Consider the following 12,175-nt stretch of genomic DNA (forward strand, 5'->3'; position numbering starts at 1 on the left):
GGATGGGCTGGTTGTGCTCCTGGCCTCTCATTGCTCAGAGTAGTGAATTGTAATTACCCCCAGCAGCCTAGGGGAAGGTGCATCCGTCTTCACAGTCTCCCTATTAGTGATCTCTGGGGCCTTGGGACCCTGGCAGGGGCACAAGCCAGTGGTTTGAGGAAGCAGGTAGAGCCTGCAGGTGTCTCCTGTTTGGGCAGTTCAGAGCTAATCATTGTTTTGAGTCTGAAAGCCTTGGGGAAGTTTGGGGAGCGCATCAGTTTGTAGCGCCCCCAGCTGCTTCCTACCACTTTGGTTTTGCAAAGCCGCATCAGGCATTCGCATTAGCAGACTGGCCCCAGGACCCAGTTCAATTTGCAACCACTGGACTAGCATCTTGGGGTAGACTCAGAGCCAGGGAAATGCACTGACGCCCCCGTGTCACTGCACCCAGGGGCAAAAGAACACCCCGCCTAGTGGCCCATGAACCCAGACCCCTCAAAATCAATAAGTGGCTTGCAAGAATTTCTCAGCAATGCGCTGGGGTGATGCCTCCTCGGGGCACCTCCGCATTTATTCATAATTACTTATCTAGCACCGACTCTTCTCAGCCCCATGATGCAATGACGAACCAGACAGATAAGGTAGTTTAGAGTCCAGTCGCGGAGACGGACGAGGACAAAGAAAAGATCACAGCTAGTGGGGAGCTGGGACATCAGGGAACGCTCAAGGTAGAGCAGCCAAGACCCACCCTTCAGAGAGTTGGTTGCTGAAGAGCAAAATGCCCCGGACACATGTTGTCTCATGTTATCTCGTGTCTCACAGTGAAGGAAACTGAGGCTTGGAGAGGCTGAGTGCCCAGCCCCAACGCCCGACCCTGCATTGCAACGAAGAGACACAGGAGGTCCTTGTCAGACAGCACTGAGCCTCTCTGGGCCTCCTCCAGTGTCCTTTCCTTGGCTCTAAGACGTGGCCCAACTTGTCCCTCCCCTGATGTTCCTTCCAGGGCACATCGTGGCTCGCTCGCTCTCACCTGTGCTCCACAGGCCACCTGGGCAGCACGTGGCTGGGAGGGGTGGGCGCTTCCATGCTGTCTGCCTCCATCTGGATTGCACCATCACCAATAGAGGAGCCGGTGACTGCGTCCTCTCGGAGCACTAGTGCCTAGCCCAGGGCTTGCTGCAGGGGACGGGGACACACTGCTACGAAAGGGACCCAGGGCGGGCACCTTGAGGCTGGCTCAGGAGTGTCCTGGCTCTGGGTGAGGCGGCACCCTCTGGGTGGTAGAGGGAGGCATATGAATTTGGGCGTCCTCTTCCTGTAATGACCCCAGGGAAGGCTCTTTTTCCCACCTGGGTTGCAGGAGAAGAGGTTTCCGGGGAGGAGAGAGCCTGAACCGAAACACCAGCTAGCCCACACCTGGACCCTTCCGTGGCCCGCCTTCCCCCTGCTGCTTCCATCCCAGCCCATCACTCTGGACTGAAATTTCACCTTTCCTGGCCAACCCACTGAGCACCTGTGAGGTCCTGAGGATCAGCGATGCATGCCCTGTGTGTTTACATCTGTCTGTACTGCCTAGAGGGGCTGGTCCCACGTGGGTACTCCAGGAAGGTGTGATGAATGAGCGAATAGATGAATGAGTGAATGATGAACCGAAAGGAGCCCTCGAAAGTTCTACATATATGTTTTCCCGGTGTCTTGCCAGGCCCTAATAAACCATCACCGCAGAGAGCGGCCCTGGGGCTGCGGGGCGGGGGCTGAGCTCCGGCAGGAGGACCGCCTGCCTGCTTGTGCCACGGCCACCTCGGCCTGGGGACCGGCAGACACTTGGCTGGGGACTAAAACACTGAGGACTGGAGCTGGAAAACAGAGGCAAAAAGGGGCGTGAGCGACAAAGAGAAAGAGCCGGCAATACCATGGGAACAGGGTCTCCCCTTGGAACAGGGCCTGGGCAGGGGGCAGGACGCCTGGTAATCGGCTAACCACAGCCGGACCTTCCCAAGATGGGCAGCCTCAGTGCGGCTGCCACAGGTGGGAACACAGGTGCCACAGGTGCGGCTGGCTAAGATGTGGCTTTGAAGCAGGACCGACTGTGGCTAATATCCCAGCTCCGCCCACGCTCAGCTGAAGAACTCGAGGAACCTTACACGACCTCTCCGAGCCTCGTTTCCAAAATCTGTGAAATGTTAGGGATCACACCCAGTCCTGTTGGAGGATTAACATGCCTACTGGGCAGTTCACGCATTCCCGTAACTGGGGTCCTGTCACCGCTGCTAAGTGGCGAAGCTGGCCTTTCGGAGCCTGCCTGTCAACCAGCCCAGAGCCGTGGGCTGCCCATCCCCTCCGTAGACCTTTGTTCTCCTGGCCTGCCACCTGCTCATGCATTCATCGAACACTGAACCTTCATCACCAAGTGATCACTGTGTGTCCAGTGCCAGTCGAGGCCCTGGTGATGCAGCAATGACTGATAAACAAAACCCAAGCCCGCAAGGCCCTTGCACTCTACTCCGGGAGATAAACAACAGATGCATAAGGAAAACACCTAGTAAGTAAGGTGCTCCTCCAAGGAGAGAGAAAGAAACAGGTGGGAAAGGGGCAGGGAAGAGGGAGGAGAAACGTGACAGGGCACCCAGGGACCGCTGCCCCAGCAAGGTGACATCTGAGAGCTGACGCAAGCAAGGGAGTGAGCCAAGTAGGGGTCGGGGCAGAACATTCCAGCACAGGGATGAACAAGTGCAAGTATGTGCTTCTCTGAGAAACAACAGGGAAGAGACTTTGATTTGGGGCAGAGTGATGGAGAGAAGCAGGGACAGGGGCAGAGTGGAAATGAGAAGAGGGTCACAGAGAGCCCGTCACCCAGGAAGGTCAGGGGGCTTTGGGCTACAGACCTGGAGAAGGAAGGGTAGCTTCCAAAAAGTGGCAGCAGAAGGTATCAGTCCGGCCAAGTCTGGCCAGGCGATCCTGGCCTCATACCACCCGCATCGTAGGAAGGTCCCTCCCGGCTTTGCTTGAAGAGGGAGAGCGCTCACCCCCAGCAGCTCTGATTGGCCGTGACTTCCCGTTCCCGTGGCCCTGGCATCTCACATCCACGGGATCTGTCTCTGGAGACCGGGCACAATGCCGTGGGCCTTAACCAAACTGGGAAGCCCACATCAACCTCCTGTCCCCGCTTGGCTGAGGCCAGGCTACTGGTCCCCGGCCCCCAGCAGGGACCCGCTCAACGTCTGCTCCCAGAACAGCGCATCCTGTGCCGGGGAGGAATCCGGCTACCAGACTCCAGGCAGAGCCCAGGGCCATGCGTGGGGATCGCTGTGAAAAATAACACAGATGGTGAGCATCGCCATTTCCTGTACAACACATAATTAGGTTAGATAAGAAACTAGCTGTGTCTAAGTGCTATAAATGTCTATATTAAGCTATTTTGAAAGTGCCGAGCACTTTGACATTTCAGAGTTCAGAGTAATTGAGGTATTGAAATAAAATTGCTTCTGTTATTTAAAAGGTCATTATCGTCTTCAGCTAGATATATGAGGACTATTTTCCACTCTAGTGAGCCGTTCTCCCTGGCACAATTAGCGTCGCTTGAGCAGAGGCCTGCTGGGGGACTCCCAGCCGCAGCCCCCGCCAGAGCCCGCGGCAGCCGTTAGGACACACGGAGCAGGAGGAAAGCCGAGGAAAGCCTCCATCACCGTGGACGCCACCTACCGTGCGCCGGGGTGGGGTGGGGGGGGCTGCACCCCTCCTTCTTCCTGGGCGGTTTTGTCCCAGCCTTACACGATCTCGAAGGACTTGGTTGCTGTCAGAGCGCTGCGGACGAGATGCTGAGGCCATCTGCGGTAACAGACCAGGGTGCAGCTGGGGGCCCGAAGGGCGGTGAGCACGGGCCACTGTTTCCTGAGCACTCGGCGTGCTTGTGGGAGTCCGCCAGCCCTTTACTGTCCTGGCTTCTTTGAGCCTTGGAACTCTCCCCGGAGGAGACGTCTCATTTCAAAGATGAGAAAACTGATCCCCAGAGAGGTTGAGAACCTGGAAACAGCAAGAAGGTGGCAGGAAATGCTGTAAGACTCAAGAACGTGAAGATTGTCAGTGCCTCACTCCACTGCCTGTCGCGCAGACAGCTCAGGCCTCTCTCCACCCCTCCCCCTGAAACCTCCAGCGGTGGGCCTCGTTCCTTGAGGGCTCCTCTTGAAGAGCAGGAACAAGAGTGGCCTCAGTTGGACTACTCAGCAGGACAAGCTCAGACCAGCAGTTTCTGGGAGGGAGGCTCTACTGACCCAGCATGCTGGCTTACGGGAGCCCGCAGGAGGCCTGATGGGTACTGGTCACCCTCACAAGGCCTCATCAGTCACATGGTGCTCCTGAGAGGACCCAAATCCGGTACAGATCTCAAACTACCCTCTGCAAGCACGACTACCAGAACGTTCCACCATAAAAACCAAACATCGCAGCTTCTCTCCAATTCTCATTTGAGCCGCTCACCACCCCCACCCCTGATTGTTAAGTGCAATAAATGGCATGTTCTTAACTACAGATTAGATGCCTAATTTAGTGCTAAATTATATTCTTGGTTATCGTTGATTTAATATATCACAATTTCTAAATGTCCCTCGAAGGGACTCTTGACTTCCAAAGCCCTCTTCATCTCAACAGTGTGCAACCCACTGCTGCAGGGAGGGGATAAGTGATATAAAGTCAGCCCGGGGCATGTCTGTTGGGTGGTCCGTGAGTGTGGGGCCCTGGGCTGGGCGATGGCAAAAAGCTTCAGAAAATGCATGCTCTCTGAAAGCGGGGACTCAAATGGATATTCATACACCCACATTCGCAGCAACGCCCATCACAGTGGCCAAAGAGTGGAAACAACTCAAGGGCCATGGACGGACTAGTGGATAAGCAAAACCAGGTATAAACATGCAACGCAACATCGTACAGCCTTATAAAGGCAGGAGGTTCTGACACGTGCCACCATATGGATGCCCTTTGAGGACATTCTGATAAGTGAAGTAAGCCAGTCACAAGAAAGACGCGTACTGAAGGATTCTGCTTATGTGAGGTACCTAGAATGGTCGAATAGAGACAGAGAGTAGAATGGTGATGGCCAGGGACTCAGGAGAGAGGGGGTACTGGGGAGTTATTGTTCAATGGGAGTAGCTTCACTTTGGGAAGGTGAAAAAGTTCTGGAGGTGGATGGTGGAGTTCCCCAGCAATGCAAGTGCACTAATGCCATTGGACTGTATACTTGAAAACAGTTAAGATGTAAGGGCGCCTGGGTGGCTCAATCAGTTAAGCATCTGACTTTGGCTCAGGTCATGATCTCATGGTTTGTGAGTTCAAGCCCCGCGTCGGGCTCTGTGTTGACAGCTCAGAGCCTGAAGCCTGCGTCGGATTCTATGTCTCCCTCTCTCTCTGCCCCTCCTCTGCTCGTGCTCTGTCTCTGTCTCTGTCTCTCTCTCTCAAAAAAAAATAACAGTTTAAAAAATGTAAATAAGAAAAAACTAACTAAAACAAAAACAGTTAAGATGTGTCTTTTGGGGGGGATGGGTTCAATGGGTGACGGGCATTAAGGAGGCCCTTGTTGGGATGAGCACTAGGCCTCATATGTAACAGATGAATCACTGGGTTCTACTCCTGAAGCCAAGACTACACTGTATGTTAATTAACATGAATTTAAATAAAAACGACAACAACAAAAAGGGTTAAGGTGGTCGATTTAATGTTATGTACATTTTACTACAATAAAACAAATAAAACTAAAAAGTAAAGAAACGCACCCTGATGGGGCCATTGATAGGGCAGATGACACACGGTGGCCTTCAGGAAAGCTCAAGTGACAGGAGGCGGAGTCATCCATTGTACGTTGGTCTTTCTTGGGCGCATCGGTGGGTAAAAGTTCTATTTGTCTCTGCTGCGAGACGTCAGTGTGTGAGCTGTAAGGTCACACTGAGTTTCTCAGAGGAGAAGCGAGCCCCCTGCACCTCACAAGCAGCAGGGTGGACGGTGGCGAGTGTCACTGGGGTATGAGCGTGAGCCCAGCCAAAGCACAGGGGGGTAGCAGCTGACCCCCCTGCTTTTGTTAAGGAGTGGAGAAGGGCTCGAGTGGCTGGACATGAGATCAACCCTGGCCCTTCCTCAGAGAGAGTACTAGAAGAATAGGTGTTGCATGGCGGGGGGGAAACTCATCACATCCAGAACACTCTTTGTAAAGTGTAAGCAACTTACAAAGCTAAGCTTCTCTCATTACTTTGTTTCAGAGTCGGAATGTCGCCTGGGGAAATAAAATATTGCCCAAGCCTCTACACGTTAGCCTATAACGTCTGGATACCGAAGCCAGGTGTCCTCCTAGGGAGTCAAGGACTTTCCCCCAGACCCAAGCCCTCAGCTCCGGCCTGACTGGGGTGGCTCCAGATGGTTCTCAGGCTGTGGGGCCAGCCCCGAGCCAGCCTCCTGGTCCGTCACGGTCCAGTGCTTCCCTGGGAAAAGGCACCACCTCCTTCTTGTCCCACAGGAGAGAAACCCCTGTCCCCTCCCGAGGTGGTAGACATGCCAGGATTCCCGTCCAGCCCCCCACCTCCCCAGGCCCGACCACAGCCAGAATGTTGTCAGCCACCGCGGCCTCGTTACCCCCCCCCCCCCCAGACAAGCATGTTATTTCAGGCTGGTCTTTGATGGAAACTGGCAGAGGGGGCTGCCAGCAGGATAAATATAGCAGTGTCTTTTCGCTGAGTTGTGGAAACTCTGGATAATGTGGTTTGGGGCACAGGATTTGGATGCCGTAGGGAGGAATGAGATCTGTAGGAAAAAAGAATTCCCTCCGTGCGGGGTTGTGGTTTTTAGTTTTCAAAACACCTTCACTGTCCTTTTCCAGCCTTTGTCCCCTTTCTAGGTATGGAGAAGCAGGTGGGTACTAGGCTCTGTGACGGTGTCCCTCAGGGACAGTGTGGTGACAAAGCGGACAGGGGCCTGCCCTCAGTGGGACTCACTGTGCCCTGGGGAGAAAAAGTCATCATTTCATTGCTCTGGTCCTCGACAGAGAGCAGTCGGAGGAAGGAGATGTGCTAGGGAAGCATAGCCAGGAGCAGGAGGCGAGTGCTGGTGCCCCGTGGAAGGTCCTGGGAGCAAGGAAGGAGGTGATTCTGCACCCAGGCCTGGCGCCCCGCGTGTTCTTGTGGGTCAAAGAAATACTGGCAGATGTTTTCCTCTGCAGTCAAAGTGAGAACCGGCTGATGGGACAGCCAGCCCTGGGGGCTAGAACTCTCTGCACTCGTTCCCCTCCCGGGCCTGTGGGGCGGCTCCTCCCTGGGCTGCAGCCGGGCTGGGAGCCTGCACCCCCTCCCAGAGGCTGACTTGTTCCTTACTGGAAGGTAACTCTTTTTTTTTTTTAATGTTTATTTATTTTTGAGAGAGACAGAGTACGAGTGGGGGAGAGGCAGAGAGCGAGAGGGAGACACAGAATCTGAACCAGGTTCCAGGCTCTGAGCTGTCAGCACAGAGCTGATACAGGGCTCAAACCCATGAACCATGAGCTGATGAACTGAGCTGAAGTTGGATGCTTAAGTGAGTGAGCCACTCAGGCGCCCCTGGAAGGTAACTCTTTATTTTTTTTAAACATTTAAAAAAAAATTTTTTTTTTAATTTATTTTTGAGAGAGAGAGACAGAGCATGAGGAGGGGAGAGGCAGGGAGAGAGGGAGACACACATTCTGAAGCAGGCTCCAGGCTCTGAGCTGCCAGCACAGAGCCCGACATGAGGCTTGAACCCTTGACCTGCGAAATCATGACCTGAGCCGAAGCTGGACACTGAACCGACTGAGCCACCCAGGCACCCCTGGAAGGTAACTCTTTAAACGTTATTGGCCTTGGCTCTCCTGAGTGGCTCAGTGGGTTAAATGCCTGGCTTAGGCTCGTGTCATGATCTCACAGTTTGTGAGTAGGGTTCATGAATTTGAGCCCCGCATCAGCTCTCTGCTGTCAGTGCAGAACCCACTTCGCATCCTCTATCCCCCCTCTCCATCTGCCCCTCCCCCTCTTGCTCTCACTCTCTCTCTCTCTCAAAAATAAATAAACATTAAATAAATAAATGTTATTGGCCCCTTTTTTTCACGTGAGGACTCTGAAGGCTGGAGAGCTCAAATAGCTTCTCAAAGACACATGGCAATGCAAAGGCAGACCCAGGATTTGGATCAGATCTTCTAACTAAATGCTGTGCTCATGCTACTGAGTGAGAAAAGCCAGGACACCAGCAAAAGTAAACGAAGTGTGTGTGAAGAGAAACAATGCCAGACACAGAACTCTGTTCGTAGGCTCTGGTCTGGGATCTGGCCCCTGGGCCAGAGAGAATGGCTGCATGTCCACGCTTGGTTCGTAGCCTGCTTATGGTGCATCCCAAATAACCACTTTCCTTGCAAGAGGAACAAGGGCATAAGGAGAGCGAGAAAGGGAGTGAACACGATAAGAGCCAGAGCAGGATTTGGTCAAGGCTGGAGTAGGAAGAGCACACTTGGGAATGTAGGGGAGAGGCAGAAGGATCAGCCAGGGAAGACAGGTGGAGAGGTCCCAGCGAAGGCAGGTGGGGGCAAAGGAGGTCTGCAAGTTTTCAGTGGTGGCCACCAGGAGGCGCTGCCAACCCAGAGCAGTTGAGCTGCTGTCCAGTGTTGGTCAAAGAGGAAAGGGAAGTGGGAGGAGCAGCCCTGCCAGGGGAGCTGGGGGAGGCCAAGGAAACTGTGTCCCCACGGTGTCCCTGTCCGTGAACTCCGGAAGTCACAAACCCTGAATGCATCCCTCATGATTGCCTTCCTCCCACTCATGACCAAGCTGGCCATAAACAGGAGTTTGTGAAATTAGCAAAGGTCTCCTCTTTACTCATGTATCTGGAATAAGCAGGTGGACAGTTCCGTGCGTCAATTCCAGATCTGTCGAAATAAGAGAACAAACCAAAGCCAAAAGTAACCAGGCCACCAAGCTCCCTCCCTTGGAGATGGGAGTGGGCAGAATTCCAGACTTTAAGGGATTTTAAGGTCTTTCCTCTGCCGTATTCTCTTTTTGCTTTTTCGGCCATCCCTCGGGCATACTAAATTTTCTTTCTATGGCAGCTTCCCTCCTAATTTCTTCATGGCCTCAGTTTCCTCATGATTACATAAGCTGATCCCCACTGCTGGTTGTGAGGAAAAGCGGAGTGCCCGCATCCCTCTCAGCTCGCCCACTGTGGGCAATCCCGTGTGAAAGGCCCGTGGTCCATCTCACTTCCTGGCAGCCCCGGGTCCTTTCTACTGTAGTCCGCCAGGTGAGGCCCACGAGGAGCCCGATGCCCCCTGCTCTCTGGGCATGCACCTCCCCATCAGAAGCTCCCCACGCAGGGGGATATCTACAACCAAGGGAGCCTCCTGCCCCCCGCCTCCTGCCCCCCGCCTCCTGGCAGACACATGCCCCTCCACTAGGGCTCTGTTCAGATGGACCCTTTCCTCCTTCCGGTTTCCAGGGGCACTTTGGGATTATTTCCTTCTTGGTTCCTGTGCCAGACCACAATAGAAAGAGCACCAAATTAACACAGAGCAACCTTGACTTTCTTTTTTAAATGTTTATTTTGAGAGTGAGAGAGAGAGAGAGAGAGAGAGAGCAAGAGAGCACAAGTGGGGGAGGAGCAGAGAGAGAGAGGCAGAGAGAGCTGTGTACTCTCAGTGTGGAGCCTGATGCGGGGCCTGAACTCATGAACCATGAAATGAGGACCCAAGCCAAAATCAAGAGTCGGAGGCTTAACCGACGGAGCCCCCCAGGCGTCCCAAGCAACCTTGACTTTTAATCCAGCTCTGCAACTTACGATGCAGCCTTGGGCAAGCTGCTTAGATGCTCTGAACCTCATTTCTCCCAGCCATAATATGGTCGTAAGGCCACCTCCTTTCAGGACTGCTGTGAAGCCCATAGCACCAGAAAACCATGCCCAGTGCACAGGAAGTACCTTGCCAACAGTAACCACCATAAGCATAACTTGCCCATTGGCTGTGCTTCTTCGTACATGCCCCTGCACTCAATACTTGCCGCTCAGTACACATCTGTGGAACTGAGTGTTGACCTCTGGAATTTCCCTGGGGGTGCTAAGTTTGCCATATTTGATGATTCCGCCCCACTGCAACACTGACCTTGCTCATTTCGGCTGGAAGCCATTGGCTATCACCTTCCAGTGGGTGCTGCCCATCTGGGCCTCCTTGACAAGGCTGAGTCGTTACTGACCTCTGGGGGCGGGGCAGGGCGGGAATGCACACAGGGTGGGGCAAGAGGAGTTATGGAAAGAAGAGGAGCCCTGTATTTTGATCCTGACGGAGCCACCACTGTGCTATCAAAGCCAGCAGCTGTGTCTGTGACTCTCAGGGAGCACGGTGACCCAGCCTGGGCTTCCTGGTCTTGGGGATCTTGCCTTAGATGCTGTGGAAGCTGAGGCTGCGTGGCTGCCCCTGGGGCTTTGGTCAGTGCCCGGAGGCATGGTCTCCGCTCCCCACGCTCTGAGACCCTCCCCCAGCCAGAGGGGTGCAGGCCCTCCCCCAGCCAGAGCTGCCCCCTCTTGCAGCCCTGACACCCCACTTAGGCTGAGCAGATGGTGCAAGGGCGGGGGGCAGGCAGCAGTAAGAAACCGGCAAGGTAGGAGGGTCCGGGTCACGAGGAGCCTGGACTGTTCTAGGAGGCGGAGCTTCATCCTGAGTGTGGTTGGGAGCAGGATTCTAGGCAGGGGGGGACTCAGCCAGTCCACCCTCTAGAAGCATCCCTCAGGCAGCATTTTGGAGACTGGGTTAGAGGGCAGGAAGGTCAGGTGTGAATGTGGTGGCCCAGGAGGGAGATGCCCGGAGCTGATGGAAGGCAGGAGCCCCGTGGATGGGGAGGAGGGGTAGGAGCTGGCAACGTGAGGAGATACTATGACGCCGGCTCTGTCCTCTTGAGCAAGCTAGCTGGGGTCTCTGAACCTCTGCTTCCTCGTCTGCAGATTGGGGTGGAAGAGTATTGGGTTAATGAGATAATACAGAAAATGTGCCCAGTATGGTGCCCGGCCCTGGTCAGTAAAAGTCAGCAACAATCCTGCTGCTCTTGCTGTTGCTAATGGCCTCCATCTCCAATGACACCACGTTTTCAGTCTTAGTTATAAGGTGAATGTTCTTAAACAGCACGGCTAGGTGTTAAGGGGGGGTGGGGTGTTCGTGGTGTGGTCAGCAGCGGACACTGGCTTCCAAGAGACATGGGTGCTGCCCTGCGGGGGAAAGGGCTAGTGGGTAGACATGGGGCTTGGGAGAAAGGTCCAACTGGAGCTCTGGAGGCCGCAGGCTGCAGCTGGAGAGTGGTCAGAGACATCGGTGTGGATGCAAAGAAAAAAGCTAAGGACCGAACCTTGTAAGGAGCCATCATGGAAGGGCTGAGTGGAGGAAAGGCCACTATGTAGATTCTGCAAGACCCAAAGAGGTGCAGCTGGACGAGCGGTGTCATAGACATCAGGGAAGCAGTTTCAAAAAGCGCAAGGACACCTGTGGCAACCGGTGCAGAGAAAAATAAGATATTCTCTGCAACAGAACACATGCTCAGCAATGATCCCTGAAGGCCTTGAGCAGAGCCGAGTCCGGGGGAGGGGGAGGGGGAGGGAGGCCATGCAGTGAGTGGCGACTCCGGGAGGTGGAGGAAGAAACAAGAGAAGAGGGCTTGAGGGGTGGCCCGCACAGGTTGAGAAATGCGTGTCGCTTCAGAGATTGAAAGAGAAGCTGAGAAGTCCAAACAGAGAGGGAAGGCCTAGTGAAGGGGCTCCCGGAGAACCAGAAAGTAGAATCCAGAAGAGGTGGAAGAATGAGCAGGAAAAACACAGTTTAAAGAATGCCGACTGACTGGGAGCAGTGCAGTCACAGGGCACTCAGACCTGGGGTCCCTGAGAAGCTGGGGACTGGCGGTGGGAATGGCAGGCTGCCTGGGGCCAGAGCTCGGTGGTGGAGTTGGGGGGTTTGGGCTGGGGTTTTGCCGGGAGTGGTCACCAGGCTTGGAGACAAAAGCTTGGTTCCAACCTGGCTTGGCCACCAAATATCAGGTCCCTTCCCAGTCCTTACTTCCCAGTCCTACCCCCCAGCTGTAAAGTGACAGATATCAACATGGCACTCCTAGGGGACCTTGCTGCTAGGACCCTGGCATAGAGTCTCTGAAGGTCCCAACTTGGGGTGCCCGGGTGGCTCAGTTGGTTAAGC

Source organism: Felis catus, chromosome D2 (genome assembly GCF_018350175.1).
Source record: "Felis catus isolate Fca126 chromosome D2, F.catus_Fca126_mat1.0, whole genome shotgun sequence".
Taxonomy (NCBI): Eukaryota; Metazoa; Chordata; class Mammalia; order Carnivora; family Felidae; genus Felis; species Felis catus.